General features: G+C 43.0%; 1 protein-coding gene across 1 annotated transcript in view; it reads left to right on the plus strand.

The window, feature by feature from the left end:
* The window catches only part of LOC126471364 (regulating synaptic membrane exocytosis protein 2-like), a 420233-nt gene that overhangs the window by 261680 nt on the left and 136927 nt on the right, over window positions 1–21626 (plus strand). The gene's annotated exons all lie outside the window — the stretch shown is intronic.

Here is a 21626-nt window from a genome sequence, read left to right on the forward strand (position 1 = left end):
CCGTATTTCTGGACTTCTGGAAGGCTTTTGATACTGTACCATACAAGCGGCTTGTAGTGAAATTGCGTGCTTATGGAATATCGTCTAAGTTATGTGATTTCCTGTCAGAGAGGTCACACTTCGTAGTAATTGACGGAAAGTCATCGAGTAAAACAGAAATGATTTCTGGCATTCACCAAGATAGTGTTATAGGCTCTTTGCTGTTCCTTGTCTATATAAACGATTTGAAAAACAATCTGAGCAGCCGTCTTAGGTTGTTTGCATATGATGCCGTCGTTTATTGACTAATAAAGTCATCAGAAGATCAAAACAAATTTCAAAACGATTTATAAAAGATATCTGGATGGTGCGAAAATAGGCAATTGACTCTAAATAACGAAAAGTGTGAGGTCATCCATATGAGTGCTAAAAGAAATCCGTTAATCATCGGTAAAACGAGAAATCAGTCAAATCAAAAGGCCGTAAATTCAACTAAATACCTAGGGATTACAATTACGAACAACTTAAATTGGAAGCGACACACAGAAAATGCTGTGGCGAAGATAAGCAAAGACTGCGTTTTATTGGCAGGACACTTAGGAAATGTAACAGATCTAGTAATGAGACTGCCTATATCGCTTGTCCGTCCTCTTTTAGAATACTACTGTGCGGTGTGGGATCCTTACCAGCTGGGATTGACGGAGTACATAGAAAAGGTTGAAGGACGGGCAGCACGTTCTGTATTATAGCGAAATAGGGGAGAGTGTCACTGAAACGATACAGGATTTGGGGTGAACATCATTAAAACAAAGGCGTTTATCGTTGCGGCGGAATCTTCTCACGAAATTTCGATCACAAAATTTCTTCTCCGAATGCGAAAATATTTTGCTGACACAGACCTACATATGGAGAAACGATCACCATGATAAAATAAGGGAAATCACAGCTTGTACGGAAAGATATCGGTGTTCGTACTTTCCGCGCGTTATACGAGACTGGAACAATAGAGAATTCTGAAGGTGGTTCTATGAATCATTTGCCAGTCACTTAAATGTGGTTTGCAGAGTACCCATGTAGATGTAGAAGAGGAAGCAAGGACGTTAACAAGTAGTAACCTATAAACTGCAAAATACCTCGGTAATGCGAAGCTGGATAAACATGTTAAGAGTAACGGTATGGAGAGCCATCTACTGTCAAGAACGCTTCCAACTCTTAATACCCTGGTATACTGATTTTGGCCACACGGATTAAGGCACCTTGTCATGGATTGCGCAATATCTCCCGCCGGAGGTTCGAGTCCATCCTCGGGAATGGGTGTGTGTGTGTGTTGTTCTTAGGATAAGTTAGTTTAAGTTAGGTTAAATAGTGTGTCTAGGGACCGATGACCTCAGCAGTTTGGTCCGTCGGGAATTCACACACATTTGAACATTTTTTTGTATATTGATTCTGCCGAGACGACGTGCAGTGATGCATGATGAATTCCTTAGGGACATCCTGCAGCAGTTTCTTTTCTTTATTGTGATTTCATCCCCCTGCCCCATATGGGCAGGGGAGGGCTGTCAGCGGCACAATCCGCCGCTCTTCAGCCGAGTGACACAGCAACTAAAACAAGAATAAAATGATACATACATAAGGTGATGAAAAAGGGGAACATAATACAGAGTAAGGGGAGAAAATGGAGGTAAAAATACACTGACATGGAGACGTTCATGGGGGACAGTTAAAAAAGTCACCAGAAAGTTAAAAAACACAGTTGGCGATTCTTAAAACACAGAGAAGACACTGAAGGTGCATGCACAGGTTAAAAGTCGGCCACAGTATTAAAAACACTCCGGAACAACACACTTAAAACCCACTTGGAGCACACACAACGAAGAATAAAACCGCCAGGTGGGACCTGCCGAGGGAAAGGTCAGAGAGGATGGAAAAGGGGCAGCAGGGGAAGTAGCGGGATGAAGAGAGTAGGGGCGTCAGCGGGTACACTAAGAGGCAGGAGACACGTGGGGCGGGAGATGAAGAGGGAAGGCAAGGCAGGAGGAAGTGCAGAGACACTGAAAGGGGGGCACAAGAGAGGGAGGGGGAATAGGAGGGGGAAACCGCTCAGGAGGAGAGAGGGGGAGGAGGGGAAGTGCTGAGGATGGGGCAGGAAGATGGGGTTAGAGTTGGTAGGAAGGGTAGATGTCAGGGTGAAGCTCATCATCTGGGAGGGGTAGATGGCAGAAGTTGTGTTGGGAAAGGAGATGGAGGGTGTCGAGATGGAGAGAGGGTGGGACACAATGGTAAATGCGCAGCAACTGGTTGGGGGTGGAGAGGAAGGGCGACACCAGGGGCAGAGGGGGATCAAGGCGGCAGACAATATATAGTGTGCGGATGTGTTCAAGGAAAAGGAGAAGATGGGGGAAGGGGATGAGGTTATAAAGGATGCGCGTGGGGGATGGAAGGCGGATGCTGAAGGCGAGGCGGAGCGCATGGCGTTCGTGGATTTGAAGGGCTTTATAGAAACGGGGAGGGGTGGAAATCCAAGCTATGCTGGCATAATAGAGGATGGGGCGGATCAAGGATTTGTAGGTGTGAAGAATGGTGGAAGGATCTACATCTACATCTACATCCATACTCCGCAAGCCACCTGACGGTGTGTGGCGGGGGTACCTTCAGTACCTCTATAGGTTCTGCCTTCTATTCCAGTCTCGTATTGTTCGTGGAAAGAAGGATTGTCGGTATGCCTCTGTGTGGGCTCTATTCTCTCTGATTTTATCCTCATGGTCTCTTCGCAAGATATACGTAGGAGGGAGCATTATACTGCTTGACTCTTCGGTGAAGGTATGTTCTAGAAACTTTGACAAAAGACCGTACCGAGCTACTGAGCGTCTCTCCTGCAGAGTCTTCCACTGGAGTTTATCTATCATCTCCATAATGCTTTCGCGATTACTAAATGATCCTGTAATGAAGCGCGCTGCTCTCTGTTGGATCTTCTCTATATCTTCTATCAACCCTATCTGGTACGGATCCCACACTGCTGAGCAGTATTCAAGCAGTGGGCGAACAGGCGTACTGTAACCTACTTCCTTTGTTTTCGGATTGCATTTTCTTAGGATTCTTCCAATGAATCTGTCTGGCATCTGCTTTACCGACGATCAACATTATATGATCATTCCATTTTAAATCACTCCTAATGCGTACTCCCAGATAATTTATGGTATTAGCTGCTTCCAGTTGCTGACCTGCTATTTTGTAGCTAAATGATAAGGGATCTTTCTTTCTGTGTATTCGCAGAGCATTACACTTGTCTACATTGAGATTCAATTGCCATTCCCTGCACCATGCGTCAATTCGCTGCAGATCCTCCTGCATTTCAGTACAATTTTCCATTGTTACAACCTCTCGATACACCACAGCATCATCTGCAAAAAGCCTCAGTGAACTTCCGATGTCATCCACAAGGTCATTTATGTATATTGTGAATAGCAACGGTCCTATGACACTCCCCTGCGGCACACCTGAAATTACTCTTACTTCGGAAGACTTCTCTCCATTGAGAATGACAAGCTGCGTCCTGTTATCTAGGAACTCCTCAATCCAATCACACAATTGGTCTGATAGTCCATATGCTCTTACTTTGTTCATTAAACGACTGTGGGGAACTGTATCGAACGCCTTGCGGAAGTCAAGAAACACGGCATCTACCTGTGAAACCGTGTCTATGGCCCTCTGAGTCTCGTGGACGAATAGCGCGAGCTGGGTTTCACATGACCGTCTTTTTCGAAACCCATGCTGATTCCTACAGAGTAGATTTCTAGTCTCCAGAAAAGTCATTATACTCGAACACAATACGTGTTCCAAAATTCTACAACTGATCGACGTTACAGATATAGGTCTATAGTTCTGCACATCTGCTCGACGTCCCTTCTTGAAAACGGGGACGACCTGTGCCCTTTTCCAATCCTTTGGAACGCTACGCTCTTCTAGAGACCTACGGTACACCGCTGCAAGAAGGGGGGCAAGTTCCTTCGCGTACTCTGTGTAAAATTGAACTGGTATCCCATCAGGTCCAGAGGTCTTTACTCTTTTGAGCGATTTTAATTGTTTCTCTATCCCTCTGTCGTCTATTTCGATATCTACCATTTTGTCATCTCTGCGACAATCTACAGAAGGAGCTACAGTGCAGTCTTCCTCTGTGAAACAACTTTGGAAAAAGACATTTAGTATTTCGGCCTTTAGTCTGTCATCCTCTGTTTCAGTACCATTTTGGTCACAGAGTGTCTGGACATTTTGTTTTGATCCACCTACCACTTTGACATAAGACCAAAATTTCTTAGGATTTTCTGCCAAGTCAGTACATAGAACTTTACTTTCGAATTCATTGAACGCCTCTCGCACAGCCCTCCTCACACTACATTTCGCTTCGCGTAATTTTTGTTCGTCTGCAAGGCTTTGGCTATGTTTATGTTTGCTGTGAAGTTCCCTTTGCTTTCGCAGCAGTTTTCTAACTCGGTTGTTGTACCACGGTGGCTCTTTTCCATCTCTTACGATCTTGCTTGGCACATACTCATCTAACGCATTATGTACGACGGTTTTGAACTTTGTCCACTGATCCTCAACACTATCTGTACTTGAGACAAAACTTTTGTGTTGAGCCAACAGGTACTCTGAAATCTGCTTTTTGTCACTTTTTCTAAACAGAAAAATCTTCCTACCCTTTTTAATATTCCTATTTACGGCTGAAATCATCGATGCCGTAACAGCTTTATGATCGCTGATTCCCTGTTCTGCGTTAACTTTTTCAAATAGTTCGGGTCTGTTTGTCACCAGAAGGTCTAATATGTTATCGCCACGAGTCGGTTCTCTGTTTAACTGCTCAAGGTAGTTTTCAGATAAAGCACTTAAAAAAATTTCACTGGATTCTTTGTCCCTGAAGGATGCAGACCCTACGTCTGGCCAGATAGGAGTTTCAGGAGGCAGAGGTGGTTGTGAGCTTCGTGTTGGATGGTAAGGAGATGGGGAGTCGAGGTGAGGTGGTGGTCGAGTGTGAGGCCAAGGTATTTGAGGTTAGGAGTGAGGTGGATAGGACGGCCATAAATGGTGAGGTAGAAATCATGGAGGCGGAAGGAGCAGGTGGTGCGGCCTGTGATGATCGCCTGGGTCTTGGAGGGATTGATATAGAGGAACCACTGGTTGCACCAAGCAGTGAATTCGTCATGGTGGGTTTGGAGGGTACTTTGGGACCGTTGAAGGGTAGGATAAAGGGCTAGGAAGACGGTGTCATCAGCAAATTGCAGAAGATGAACCGGTGGGGGAGGTGTGGGCATATCAGCAGTGTACAGGAGATAGAGGAGAGGGGAAAGGACAGAACCTTGGGGCACGTTGGCAGAGGGATAGAAAGTACGGGAGTTGGAATTGTGAATAGTCACATAGGAGGGACGATGGGAGAGGAAGGAAGCAACAAGACGGACGAAGTTGATGGGGAGAGCATAGGTCTGCAGTTTGGAGAGGAGCCCGGGATGCCAGACTCGGGTCATAGGCGTTCTGGAGATCAAGGGACACGAAGATAGCGGAGCGACGGGAGTTAAGTTGGAGGGAAAGAATATTGGTAAGGTTAAGGACTTGGTCGTCGGCGTAGAAGGAAGGCCAGAAGCCACATTGGGTAAGGGGAAGGAGGTGGTGCTGGTTAAGGTGGCGGTGAATACGGTGAGAGAGGATGTCCTCGAAGACCTTGCTGAACACGGAGGTGAGGCAGATGGGACGATAGGACCTGCAGCAGTTGATGATAATGCTCTTAACAGTTCATAATACGTCAGTTAGTATGATCACCAGACGTGTTATTGGAGGTCCACAGTTAGCTCTAGGGCATCAGGTATTACTAATTTACGAGGGTAGATCAATAAGTAATTCAACACTTTTTTTCTTTGTCATTTTCGGTTGAAAAATTTGGAATGTGTTACAGGACATGGTGGAATATTTCACCTTCGGCTTATATAGTTTCATGAAATCGGATAGGTGGCGGTCCCATACGTAGCTTTCGAAATGGCGTCTATAAGAGAAGTGCGTTACAAGCAGAAAGCTGTTATTGAGTTTCTTTTGAAGGAAAATCAGAGCATCACAGATATTCGTAGGCACTTGCAGAATGTCTACGGAGACTCGACAGTGAACAAAAGCTCGGTTAGTCGTCGTCGAGGCGTCTCCCACCTTCGAAACAAGATAGCGCAAACCTGTCCGATCTCCTGCGTGTCGGCTGGTCGCACACAGCTGTGACTCCTGCAATGTTGGAACGTGCCGACACTGGTCGACGGATCACAATCAGACGCCTCGCTGCACAACAGGACGTCTCTGTTGGCAGTGCTACGCACGCGTGTGTGTCCGCTGGGTTGCTCGCCGCCTGACAGAAGACCATAAAGAGCAATAACGGACCATATGTGCGAAACCAGTACGTGGAAGATAGGGAGGTTATTGATGCAGCAGAGTGGTACCATGTGGGCCTCAGGCTCTGCCAGTAAGATTACGTAACGCTGTTGCATTGAACAGAGATTCTGTTGAAAAGTAGGGTTTTGTAGAAAAAAGAGTGGGGAATAATATGGTGCATTGGAATACAGAATAAAACCAACCTGCTTTCAGGAAAAAAGTGTGCTTAACTTGTTGAGCGCCCCTCGTATTTTCTGTTTCCGTGCGGCCAAATAAAGTTACTTGGTCATGGCAAAAAAAAGAAACGTAGAAATGTGATGAGTCAAAAATTTATAATCGAAGAGAAGTAGTTTACAATGGTAAATATGTACTACTGATAACTTTTCTTGTACAGAATAAAACAAATGTGCTGCCAAAACGCTACGGTCGCAGGTTTGAATCCTGCCTCGGGCATGGATGTGTGTGATGTCCTTACGTTAGTTAGGTTTAAGTCGTTCTAAGTTCTAGGGTACTGATAACCTCAGATGTTAAGTCCCATAGTGCTCAGAGCCATTTGAACCACAGTTACGGGTTGACGAAGGAGGTGGCATTTAAACTCTAACATCGTAAACTTCAGGAGAGAGTCCAATTTGGATTAAAGCACTCTCTATGCCACATTTTCCATACATAAAAGCACGTGCCTCAGTGTGAATAAAAAGACATGTATGGCTGAGATGAAATTAACACATTATTAAGAAACCACGAGCTGTTGTACGGAAGTATACCTTAGGATGTTAAACCAGGTAGACAGATGTAGTGCGGGACAGTACTGTCATACTGAATCGTTCCTAGTTTGCCGTTCATTGATACCTATTTCTGGCGGACACAGAGAGCCACATTTCGAGCTATCAGATCCAATACGACTCAATACGTGACATGTCTCGCTGACGGATAACTCAGAAAATAAGCTGTCATTCTTGTATAGCGATAAAAGCTTAGATATTCTGGGCTGTATGTGATATAATGTTATGTTGCTGAGACGCAGCGGCAGGAATGCTCTAAGGAAAGGATTTGAGTCTCGTCTCCGTAGCTTCCACACAGTAGGCGCTTCTGCACATACCTTTAACTTCTGAAAATTGTGATCGACTGTGCTACGACAGAACCAGACGACGACGTGTGCGTTATATTAATTTTGTCATCCCCAAAACATTCTTTAACATAATATTAGTTTTTGCATACGTAGGAACCAAAGAAGGAAGAATTCTCATTCTCTTAATTTGTAACGTTTCCTTCCTTCGCGCTCACTGGCAGCTTCCGTTCACGACATTCGAAGAAGAAAGGTAGGTTAGATCTTAAAATCTTATTTACAAGAAATCTAACACGGTGCTTTTAATGAATCATCCTGGAATTCGCTGAAATAATTTGGGATAACCGTGGTAGAGTAGTTAAGTTCTGAAATAAATTTCAGCTAGTAATAATGAATATACTCGTCAATGAACACAAGAAGGAATATGCGTTGAAAAGGCTCAGAGATACGGGAAAATTGTAGCCGGATTACATTATAGTTAGATAGAGATTCCGAAATCAGATACTCGATTCTAAGGCGTACGCCGAAGCAGATATAGGCCCGGATCACAATTTAGTTATGACGAAGAGGAGACTGAATCTTAAAAGAATCATCCGTAAGAACCACTGTGGAAGGAAGTGTGATATTGATGTGCTGAGAAACGACGAGATACGTTTGAAATTCTCTAAGGCTCTAGATACTGCGCTGATGAATACCACAGTAGGTAGTTCGGTAAAGAAGTGATGGACGTTTCTAAAGTGAGCAGCCACATAAGTTGGACGGACAAGTATAGGTAGAAGGAAGGTAACCTTAAGAAACCTTTGGTAACAAAAGAAATAATTCAATAGGTCGACGAAAAATAATTGAATTAGGTTTGCGCGTTTAATAATACTTATGGGTATATACACATTTATTATTAAACGAGCAAACCCAATTCAGTTATTCACCTCTTTTTAGATGAGATCACAACCCCAGGATAGAAGCAAAACTTTGGGCCCCAGTCCATCGTAATTAAAAATATCTTGGCTGATGATGCTTAACTTTAGTCCGGTCATTGTAGTATAATTAGTGATGTGTAATAATGTATGTAAGTTGTTATAAATGGTCATTGACATAATTGTACATTAAGCTATGGATCGATACCTTAAGAAGTTGAGATAATTATCATTGCTTTGTCATCATGCTTATCTGTGCATTATCATTTTTGGGAATCAGTAATGTACTTGAAAATAGGCTTATAACCCGAAACCTAGTTTGTGCAATAACATTAATAATAAATTGTGAAACAAGGCTAGAAACAGTGACTGTTTAGTTAATTTACAAGGTTTCAGCAAGAACCCACAGATGATTCAATTAAAAGTACAAAAATGGTCAGGGAAAGACAGGATGATCGCAACATGAATCATTTAAGAATTAAATAGGAATACGTGGAGGCCAGGGCAAACTGACTGCAGGAAAAATGTGAAGAAATCGAAAACGAAATAGTCATCGGAAGGACTGATTCAGCATATAGAAGAGTCAAGACGAACTTCGGTGAAATTAAAAGTAAGGGTGGCAACATTAAGAGTGCAATGGCAATTCCACTTCTAAACGCAGAGGAGAGAGCGATGATGGAAATAGTACACTGAAGATCTTTAAAAGGGAAAGGAATTGTCGGTGATGTGTTAGAAGAAGAAATAGGAGCCGATATGGAAGACGAAGTGGATGCAGTATGTCAGAATTTAAAAGACCTTCGGAAGACTTGAGATGAAACAATACAGAGGGGATACATAACAATCCTTTGGAATTTCAAAATATGGTTGGGGGAGTAGCAACTAAACGACCTTTCAAGCTGGTGCAACGAATGTACGAGAATTGAGGCATATCATCAGACTTTCGCAAAAATGTCATCCACACAATACCGAAGATACCAAGAGGATTTGTCGACCTACGAAAAGCTGTGGACAATGTGAAATTGAACAAGATATTCGAAACTAAAATTAAAATTGGAGTAATGTTTAGGGAAAGATGGATATAGTACAGCATCTACAAGGACCAAAGTTGGGAGACCAAATCGTGATTCCACTACATTGCTCCAGGAAAATGCCAGTATGGTTCCTTTGAAAGGGCACAGCCGATTTCCTTCCCCATCCTTGAAACAACCCGAGATTGTTCTCCGTCTCTGATGGCCTCGTTGTCGGCGAAACATTAAACATTTATCTTCCTTTTGGAGACAAAAAACCAAGTCATAACGTAGGGTTGCAGTCTTTCACTTTTAATGTTCAATCTTTACATGGAGAAACTAATGATGGATTTAAAAGAAAGATTCAAAAATGGGATTAAAATTCATAATGTAAAGATATCCATGATAAGATTCGCAAAAAATGGCTCTGAGCACTATGGGACTTAACTTCTGCGGTCATCAGTCCCCTAGAGCTTTGAATTACTTAAACCTAACTAACCTAAGGACATCACACATATCCATGCCCGAGGCAGGATTCGAACCTGCGACCGTAGCGGTCGCACGGTTCTAGACTGTAGTGCCTAGAACCGGTGGCCATCCCGGCCGGCATAAGATTAGCAGATGACGGTACTAACTTCAGTGGAAGTGAAGAAGAGCTCCAGGATCTGCTGAATGGAATGGACAGTCTAATAGCACCGAGAGAGGTGGCGCAGTGGTTAGCACACTGGACTCGCATTCGGGAGGACGATGGTTCAATCCCGCGTCCGGCCATCCCGATTTAGGTTTTCCGTGATTTCCCTAAATCGCTCCAGGCAAATGCCGGGATGGTCCCTTTGAAAGGGCACGGCCGACTTCCTTCCCCATCCTTCCCTACTCCGATGAGACCGATGACCTCGCTGTTTAATCTCTTTCCCAAACAACCCAACCCAAGAGTCTAATAAGTACAGTATACAGGTTGAGAATAAACCGAAGAAAGACGAAAGCAATGAGGATTTTCAGAAATGAGAACAGCGAGAAACACTACAATAAATTTGGGGATCACGAGGTACATGAGGTTAAGGACTTCTGTTATCTTGCAAGCAAAATAACCCATAGCGGACTAAGCAAGAAGGACATAAAAAGGAGAGTAGCAATGGCAAAGAGAGCATTCCCTGCCAAAAGAAGTCTGCTAGTACCGAAATACAAGCCTTACACTGAGGTGACAAAAGTGATGGGATAGCAATATGCAGATATACAGTTAGCAGTGACATCGCGTACACAAGGTATAAAAGGGCAGTGCACTGGCACAGCTGTTATTTGTACTCAGGTGATGCATGTGAAAAGGTTTCCGACATTATGGCCGCACGACGGAAATTAACAGACTTCGAACGCGTAATAGTAGTTGGAGCTAGACGAATGGGACATTCCATTTCGGAAATTGTTAGGCCGCAGGGCCGGCCACAAATTCTGGACACGTGTGGAGCTGCTGCACGTGTGCAACTTCCTGGTCACAGGTGTACACTTACCAGACGTGTAAACAGGGAAATGGAACCGTCACCGCTCATTTTGTGTATGTCTCAAAGCACAGATGTCGCTGCTTCGCCTTACCCACTAGCTGGGGTACACTGTACATAGGGAACTCCCGTGCTCTTTTCACAGAGTGCAATGCAATCATGGGAAGGTATCGTGTTATTCTACTGTCCTATCAACAAATGTCAAGGTTCTAAAGCAAAACATAAAAACAAATGGAGCATAAACATCCTGGATTGGTTTTACGCTCGCGTTAGGTACCTGAATACCCTTCATGGTAAAGGTATGAAACATGTCTCACAATAATTACAGGATAATTTTTAAGCATGTAAGTACACCTTGAACACCCAGTTTAATACCAAATTTTGCAGATAACAATGTTAGCCTATGTAACATGGAGTAGAATGAGACACAGCTAGTAAATAACAATTTTAAATTGGAAAAAGAAAGAAGTCCGAAACACGTGTATTATTGGCGATGAGAAGCGATAAAGTCAATGTCGGGCACAGAAATACGGCCCATTAATAAACGTAAGCAGTTGCGAAGATTTCGTCAGTAATACGCGATAGAAACCTTGATTTATCCATTTTCGTTAGTAGATCTGAACATGGACATAACTCTCGCTGCTTCGTGGTGCAGGCTTGGAAAGTCTTGCTGTGGAATATTTTCGTAGAATTCTTTTATATTAGCCGGCCGTAGTGGCCGAGCGGTTCTAGGCGCTACAGTCTGGAACCGCGCGACTGCTACGGTCACAGGTTCGAATCCTGCCACGTGCTTGGATGTGTGTGATGTCCTTAGGTTAGTTAGGTTTAAGTAGTTCTAAGTTCTAGGGGACTGATGACCTCAGAATTTAAGTCACAAAGTGCTCAGAGCCATTTGCACCATCTTTTGTATTTCGTATTGCAAAGAACTTCAGCCGTGTATTGCACTGCAGATCGGTCAGTTCCATCTGTAGATCTTTCGGAGCATCTTCAAATGGTGCTGAAAATGGCCGTGCAAACCATCGAATGACAGGAGACAAATTCTTAACATCTAATTTTTACAATTACTGAAACGAAATCTTGAAATCTAGCACTTTCGTGGACAAAACTGATAGTAGGGAAATGTACAGTGTTTTCAGAAAATACTTGCCTTTCCCAAAGAGCAAGATTCCTTTCAAAAGCATTTACTTTTTGCAACATGTCAGAAATTATTTTCACCTTCAGGCTGTTGATGTAAGACGTAATCTCCACGAGAAATGCAAGTTCTTATATCCAGCAAAGATGTTTTAATTTCCGTTCACTTTTTCCCTTCTCATGTAATAAATGTGCTACCACCAAACGTAAATAAAAAAATTCAGTATTTTACCTCGACCGACCTGTACTTCGGTGTAGTAAGGTGTGTCGCCGTACTCCTCTCCTAATCCCTCCAAGAACTGCTGAAACTGGCGATACGTAAGTACATGTGTCTTCAGATAGTTTATATTTCGCAAAGCAATTTGCGTGACGTTTTACAGCTATTTTGCACAAAACGCCTCTCGATGTAGAATGCCGTGAATTCCATACAGCCTCTCTTCTGTGCGTCCTAGCTTTTTGCGCATCCGCGCTGTGAGTCCTCTCTGATGGCCTGGCATTACTGGTGCTACATCCGTGGTCACTGAGATTAACCGATTCCAATCCATACCGACACCATCAACAGCTTGGAGTAAGTGTACAACTATCGTAGTCACATTCAAATGCACTAAGGCCAAAACGTTGCTTCATCCAACGCAAAAGAGAAAGCAACAAAGTCCTTAGCCTTATTTATCAACTGCGTATGCGCAACGTCGACCATAACACTTACACGTCGTGTCACTGCTAAAGGCCGGTTTCTTGAAACGTGCTAACGTTCATGTGACATAAAAGCTCTGCAGCCTTTTACGCACTCCCCTTCGAAGAACGGTTTCCCGGATCTTGTTACTCTTAATAGAATTTTTAAACTTGCCCGCAGTGCAGATGTACTGTGATTGTCATTCTGGCAATTTAACATTGTACGTTGTACAGTAAAACAGAAACAAATGTAACACAAGAAACGAGAAGTTCAAGAAGTATCAATTATTATGACTTACATTAAAACCCTGTTGATGTGCCTCACCCATTTTCTTAAACTCACTTAATTTGGCTTTCCGTTCTTCACTTTTCATTACACTACACTCGCCTTTATGAAATGAGTCGTAGTGTCTTTCAGTAGTGAACTTGCGCTGGCCTCCTATTATTTGGCGGCACAGCAAACACTGAGTTTCCATCTATTGCTGTAAAGAAGAACTGCAGTTCCTAGTCGTGTTTAAATGTCTGAGAACACAGATCTCCCTTTCTTTGCTTTTTGCAATACTCGCCATTTCTCAATACGTCTCACGAGTGGCTATCGTTGCCAGAGAGATACAAGACTGGCTGTGCTTCGATCCTCCTGGTACCGCGTAAGCGAGGAAGCGAAACCGTCGCCGCTCATTTGGTATACGTATCTATAGTCACAGATGTCGCTGTTCCGGTTTGCCCACTGAATGAGATGTGCGCACTATGCTGCACTTCTGCACATTTGCACAGTGTGCACCATTTGGGCAACCCTGCAATAGAGAATTCAATATTCCAAGAGCCACAGTGTCAATAGCGTGCAGAGAACGCCAAATTTCAGGCGTTGCCTCTCACCACGGACAATCGCATTGGCCGACGGCATTCACTTAACGACCAAGAGTAGAGGCATTTATGTAGAGTTATCAGTACTAACAGACTACTAACTCTCCTCGAAATAACTGCAGAAATCAATATGGGACGTACGACCAACGTAAACGTTAGGACAGTGCGGCAAAATTTGGCGTTAATGGGATATTGTAGCAAACGACCGACATCTCCTGCAACGTCTCTGCTGGGTTCGCGACCATATTGATTGGACCCTAGACGCGTGGACCTTGTCAGATGACGCGATTTCAGTTGGTATGGGCTGATGGTAGGATTCGAGAGTGGCGCAAACTTCACGAAGACATGCTGCGCGATGTGGGATCCTTACCAGATAGGAATGACAGAGTACATCAAAAAAGTTAAAAGAAGGGCAGCACGTTTTGTATTATCGCGAAATAGTGGAGAGAGTGTCTCTGAAGTGATACAGGATTTGGGACAGGCGTCATTAAGACAAAGGCGTTTTTCGTTGCGGAGGAATCTTCTCACGAGATTCCAATCACCAGCTTTCCCCTCCGAATGCGAAAATATTTTGTTGCCACCGACCTACGTAGGGAGAAACTATCACCTTGATAAAATAAGGGAAATCAGAGCTCGCAAGGAAAGATACAGGTGTTCGTTCTTTCCACGCGCTATACAAGATTGGAATCAGAGTATTGTGAAGGTGATTCTATGAACCCTCTACCAGGCACTTAAATGTGATTTGCAGAGTATCCATGTAGATGTAGATGTACAGCCAAGTTGTCAACAAGGCACTGTGCAAGCTGGTGGTGGCTCCATAATGGTGTAAGCTGTGTTTACAAGGAATGGACTGGGTCCTCTGGTCGAACAAAGCCGATCATTGATTGGAAGTGGTTATGTTCGGCTGTGTGGAGACCATATGCAGCCACCCATAGAATTCATGTTCCCAAACACCGATTTTGTTTACCGTACGTACGAAAGAAATACCAAGAAAATTTTCGGAAATTCAAGAAACACCAACACTGAGGCTACTAGATGACCCAACCCCTTCTCCGGAAACAATAGTCTTCGGTACGCACACACACACACACACACACACACACACACACACACACACACACACACACACATATATATATATATATATATATATATATATATATATACAATAATAATAATAATAATAATAATAATAATAATAATAACTTACCTGCGCCTGTCTGAGGATTGATAAAATGTGTGGCCTGTCTCTCTACTTGCAACCCCTTCATGGAAATCCACGGCTCGATTACATAACTGATTTTTCCTGTTTAGGTCTGTTGTATTATCGATTATACTGATCCCCCACATGGTTAGTTTGCATAGTCGTTAGGGAAATGCTTTGAGCGAGTGTAGACACGACGATAGCTCCTTATGTAACAAAAGTCATTGTTAAATTCTAATACATTCGACAATTAAATAAATGAAACACTCGCAATCCCTTGTCCCACAGTACTTTATTTTGTGTTATAACGCGAACAAACCGAGCAAAATAAATTGGCTGGTAACTTCGCAGATCCAGTGAGGGCACAGCGGTAGAGGGTGAGGGTTACGTTCAGAGATGGTTGCCATTGCTCTGGATGGGAAGTGTCATTCGACACTTAAAGCTTTTAGAATGAACCCGCCCAGCACGTAAACCCAGAAAGCGTCCACTGCTCATCGACCACCTTATTTTATGTGATCTTATAACGTATCCTCATGTAGCGAGATGACAAATTTAACTGTTGATTACTAAATCAACGTAAAATTTGCGATTGCAGTTAGTACCAACGCGCGGATGAAGCCAATATTGACAGAATAGGGTGTAAAACATGACATTTTGAACTTATTTTGTATGTGAAGTACGACTGGAAACCTTATAATTGTAATTAACTAGCGCATAAAATATGAATTATGTGTGCCTTTGAATAAAATATGGAGTAGTAAAATTTAAGATGGTTTAGTAACAATATAACATTCCCCCATCCCCTTCAGCATCATGAGCTAAATGTGGTAGGGGTTTCGTAATTATGAAACATTGGATTTTATTACGGTCTCACTGGTTTTGTTTGATTTAGTCTGCACTCGGTTTACGTAAATGATATTATCGAGTATATTAATAACTGTAAATAATAATACGCTCGGAAAGTATGTTATATTGACACAGTTTAGCAAGGTTATTTCAAAATGTTAGAGAATTTGTTTCCACGCAATAACAAAGAAATCCACTGGAGGGGCGACAATTCTAAAGAAGTTTGTTGCAGTTCGGTACTATGGAGAAACAAATCAGCATCACATTCAGTGTGACTGTTTGATGATGCTTCTGTCTGAGAGAGGGCGGTCCCAACGGACAAAACCGGTGAGCACTATATTGCATTGTGGCCCTCATCAGATTAGTCAAACAGAAGGCGAACGGACGCGCTAATTTGGTCTTGTACACAGTGGGCGCGCCGTGCATGCATGCAGTATATGGGGCAACGGCTAAAGCACTTGGCTCGAATCCCGGTCGGAACCTGGAAATCATTCGGTTAACCTTTGGACCTAAGCTTTACCTCTCAGACAGAGCCACTTGCCCCCAGGTGAGTTACTGAGGTACCTTAGGAAACCGCAAACCACCCACGTGACGTCCATTTCACGCCCAGTTGAAAAACTTGCATCAGTCTCATGAGCTACACAACGTTATTATTATTATTATGACGGATTAAACGGACATGCACTTTGGAACAGTACATGTCAGCTAGACAACAAAAGCATGGCGAAATTGGCGGTAACTTTGAGAGAAATAAGACCAAATTTAATCTTCTGACAAAATAGCTGAAACTAAAAGGACTGGACGAAGATCTGTATGCAGTTTTAAGAAAATACGAAACAAAAAAATGTAACTAGACGTACATGCTACAGCTCGACCGTAGAGACTATTCGTTTTTGAGCTACGTTCATACATGTATACCTTTTACTGCACGACACAGACCCTTTTTGTTATAAAAGAAAATGCAGTTAGCATTGTTACTTGGAGATGCAGAACTCGCGTCTTTACATGATTCTGCCACGCACTTCAGTGGAATCACGGCATATAAATAAAGCCGTAGAGACAACAAACGAACTTAGCTTATTAGAGTTTCTTGTATCAAACAAGTTTATGAATCAGCAACTCATCGCTTCAAAGACTAAACCTGTCCTTAGCGTAACAATTGTTGTTAGTACACAGTTGTTTTGTAAGCTCTTTGTGTCTAATTGGAAAATAAAGACATGTCTTATGACATCAAAAACGTAGGCCTATCGTTTAGAGACATCACAAAATGAATTAAAATTCTGGTAAAGAAGATGCAGATCTCAAACAAATTCTCGTCTTGACTATGATCAAAACGCTTTCCCCAGTTCGTTTCAATTTTTCTAGTATATGGTTCGGCAAGGTTGTGAATTATTTGAAACTGCTCGCGAGATACTTGAAATTAACCGAATAAACGGTCTTCACACAGCCAAAGTACTTTGCAGAGACGGTTAAATTCTCCATAGTGTTGTCGTTTCTTCTTAATTTCATGCATCCAGTTTCATCGCTTCCTCGAAGCAAGCGCAAATACGCTGGTGTCCAAAGTTAAAGCAACAAACAATAATTTTGCAAGGATGGTTTCATTATACTACAAAACAATATAAACAGATGATAGTAAAGTAGAAACAATGCAAAGAATTCAGAATTTAAACAATTTCAACATGTTTAACAGTATACAAAAATGTTCGTCGTTCTTTCCAACTTAACGGATTTGCACACACATTCCGTCAACTGGTTAACGTTCTCAGTACAGGGTGTGACCCCCACGGGCAGCGCTACAGGCATGACGACGACGGGGCATGCTGTGAATGATGTCATCAGTCTCATTCTTGCTGCAAAGCTGCTCACAGTCTTGAAGAGTGATTGGTGGATGCTGACGTGATGCAAACCATCTCCCTAGTGCATCCCAGACATGCTCTATCGGATTCAAATCGGGAGAGCGAGCAGGCCACGCCATGCGCGCAGTATCTTCCGTTTCCAAGAAAACTTCAACCACCTGTGCCCTATAAGGTCGAGCATTATCGTCCTCCAATACGAAGTCTGGGCCCACAGCAACTCGCAACAACCGCAAATGAGATCCCAAGGTGTCTCGTTAAACCTCTCGATTCACCTGTACAATTTCATGAATAGTGATTCGAGTGGTAAACATAATCCCTGCCCACACCATTAGGGATCCTCCTCGATATCGGCCTTTTCCCACAATGTTTGGGTCCTGAAATCGTGTTCTACATTCCCTCTAGATACGAATCCATCGAGAATCACTCTCCAAACTAAATCGCGACTAATCTGTGACAAGAACATTGGCCCACTGTTCGACCGTCGAGGTGGCATGTTGATGACTCCACTCTAGACGTTCCCTTCTGTGAAGACGCGTCAGAGGTAGACATACAGCAGGTCCCCGACAATAAACACCACTCTGCCGAAACCTTCTGCATACCGTTTGTCTCGATACAATACGTCCAGTGGATGCTGAGAGCTCACATGGCAGTTGCCGTGCAGTATTAAGGTGGTACTGTCTTGCCCTTACAGCCAAATGACGGTTCTCCCTTATGATGTCACAGGTGGTCGGCCCTGTCCTGGTCTTCCGAATACAGTTTCAGTCTCTATAAACTATCGCCACATCCGAGAAACAGCTGAACGATTCACACTAACCCATCGGACCACATCAGTGTGAGACTGTCCTGCTTCCGTTCTTTCTATGACCCCCCACCGCAGTGAGTCTGAAAGGCATCTTCTTTGTGTCATATTGCATCGCTGTGTGTGTGTATACAGCGATTGTGGATGTGGGACTACCCGGAAAAAACTACCTCTTTAATAGGTGCCCTGACGTCATAGTTGGCATGGTTGTCGTTGAGTGGAATGTCATCGTCCGTGCAGAACAAGATCGTACGGACATCTGGCTGACAGTTTGTATGATTATATCGTGAATTAGACACAAGACGGGGAAATAATGGTTTGTTGCTTTAATTTTGGACACCAGTGTAGAAGCAGGTCCTCATCCTGATCTGAACAACTGCTCTTCGACTGAGGAACTCACTACAAGCCTCGTTAAACAGCTTCAACGCCGAGCCACGGCCTGCAGATCACTCTATTAGACTCAGACGTGAACAAATACTCCCTCCAGCCTGCCCCAATCTCTGCAGCAACCATTAAAGCAACTCAACCTGCAACAACGGAGACACAAGAGTACACGTGTACTGAAGCACAATGGTTAAAGCAGGCCAACTTGAGTTTCCGCAAGCCTTGCAAGCTTCACGGGACCCGTTCAGCCTGTTGCACCCGACAACAGGTTGCTGTATCATGCCAAATTGACGAGCCAAGTATACGTTTGCGTTGGTAGTTCCACTGCAGCTTATTTATCATAACGGAGGGAGCAGTTAAGTGAAGAAATCAAACTTAAAAGTGATTGTGCGGTAGCAACGTTCGATACCACACTTGTCAGGGGTTGCAGTTATCGACCGCGCGGTCCGTAATAGTATCGCTGGATCCGCGAGACGTGACTAGCGCCGCTCCGCGGCTTGGAACAAGTCTCTAGCGTGCGCTCGGCCACTCTTACTCGTCAAGTAGTAAAGTAGTATAGCCTTCAGCTGATAGGAATCAACCTCTAACAATGCGTTTAGTTAAAGTATGGCCTATGTGATGCCTCTATAGCTCTCTCTTTGTAATTATATTCATCCTGACTATGAAGACTTCTGTACCATCAGTTACGTACAATATATCATCTTTTACCAACGACTTCGTTGTAAACCCAGACCATGCAGCCAGCTAATTATCGACGTCACTGACAAACCTGCTGTATATACAGAGAAGAGATTTGTATGTTTCTATTTAGCATTGGCCACCAGTCATTCACATTGGCGACGATTCGTTCGTCGTCATCGTAACATATTGAAGAAAAATTAAGAATCGGAGAATATATGCAGTCGTGAAACAGAGCCCAAGTCCAACAGGGAAAATGTTTTGTGTGTTTATGAGGCACTTTCAAATGAATTGTTAGGTCGCTCGCACTGCAAATTGTGTAAAGAGCTACTAAACACTCATTCGGGAAACCCGAGTGTATTACGACATGTTTGTAAATTTTACCAGCCGTTTTTCCATTCCATAAATATTTTGAAAGAGGACAAAGGTTTAGTGGTTGACAACTGCGTGGAAATGTATGCTAAGGACTCGAGGCCATTTAGCGGTATACAGGCTTCGTAAATTTAGGGCAAATATTGATTGAAATAGGAAACATATGGCTCAGTTCTGGCGGTATGCAACGTAGTGCGAAGAATGATTAGTATGAAAGGAAAGCTTCTTTTAGACGTTTACTTTTCAGATTAACGTAATATGAAAAACGAACTTCGTGTTTGCTAAAATGCATTTGTGGAATTAAGTATGAGCTATTTTGACCACTTGAATGAATTCAGCGAACTCGCAATACACACCCTGGAAAAAGTAATTGAAATTGTCATAACTGGAGTCATATTTGGCTGAAACACACTATGGTTACGGTAACCAGACTTCCAGACTTCAGTTGGCGTTGCAGTGTAATACAAATCTTCAGGTTCTTATGTCAACATGACGACCAAGACTTTACTCTCTAATAACCGCTTACGCGCCCAAAAATCAGAGTTACAAGTACGTCAAAGATCATAGTGACAAAAAAAAAAGAATTCCCATAAGAATAATATCATTCCAGTATAAACATATCGATGTATCAAAGTACCTCTACATTAATGAAATGAAATCTGAATGTTGTCTCAGAAATATGTTAACTACTTTACAGAAACACAGTACAATATTGCTGGTATAGAGAGGTTGAGGTGAGGTGCCGTAATGGTGACGTAATTCAAGTACCACTACAGGGTAAAGAAAGACTTTTCATCAACTTCCAAACCCTACTCATAACACTAGGATGAGAGCGTACAGAATAAACTGCTAGGCAGCGTAACACAGCGGGAAGACGGCCAGGCAAGCAAGATTCCTGTAGCCTACCTCAGTTGGATATAGATTGGCCTGGATGGGATTCAAACAGCCTGCTCGTTCTGCTGATAACGTGAGGCAGCCTGCCTGCCTAACAGGCAAGCATGGGCAGGATGAAAGCGGAATGTGTACACCTCTGATTGGACTGAGTCTTTAAAATTCATTGAGCGATTATTAACATCCATAGAAACTTCGAAGGTTGAAAATACACCCAAAGTGCACCACTACATCAAATTCACAAGAGAAGCCAACGCAATTCAAATCAAGGTTTTGCAGTGGAACACGACAATGTTATGCTTATTTCCAGAATTCTCATTCTGGAAACATCCCCCAGGCTGTGGCTACGCCATGTTTCCGCAATATCCTTTCTTCCAGGAGTGCTAGTTCTGCAAGGTTCGCAGGAGAGCTTCTGTTAAGTTTGGAAGGTAGGAGACGAGGCAGTGAGGACGGGTCGGAAGTCGGGCTTTTGCTCAGTTGGTAGAGCACGTGCCCGCGAAAGGCAAAGGTCTCGAGTTCGAGTCGCGGTCCGGCACACAGTTTTAATATGCCAGGAAGTTTCTTATGCTTATTTATTGTTTTCTCCAAAACAGAGCTTCTCCATATACCCACACATACATACGCTGTAATTCACCTATACACACTCGTAAATGCTACGATCATATATCTAATGTGCTTCGTAGCAATCTGTTAAAGCAACAAAGGAAGAGATATCTAAATATTGGTTTTATTATACTGATGTTTCTGAAGGTTTAATTTACTGTGTTATAAATTTTAATGATTTTATTATTGAGGGTTGGGAGCAAAATTATTTTACAGTGTTCCTTTGTCGTTGAAAATAGCTGTAGGTATGTCGTTTATAGTTATTTGGAAGTATTGAGTCGCACAATGGCAGAGAATGAAGTATTCTTGCTACTATTAAACCACAGGATGGATTCACAGAGAACACCCGATCGATTACCACTGTACTTCAATGAATCTGAGTTATCATTTCCTTTTCACAGTAAATGTGGTTTCGCGTCGCTTTCTTTTCTTACTTCATTTGATTCTGACTAAATCTTTCTCTCCAGAGTC

Source organism: Schistocerca serialis, chromosome 3 (assembly GCF_023864345.2).
Source record: "Schistocerca serialis cubense isolate TAMUIC-IGC-003099 chromosome 3, iqSchSeri2.2, whole genome shotgun sequence".
In the NCBI taxonomy this organism is placed as follows: Eukaryota; Metazoa; Arthropoda; class Insecta; order Orthoptera; family Acrididae; genus Schistocerca; species Schistocerca serialis.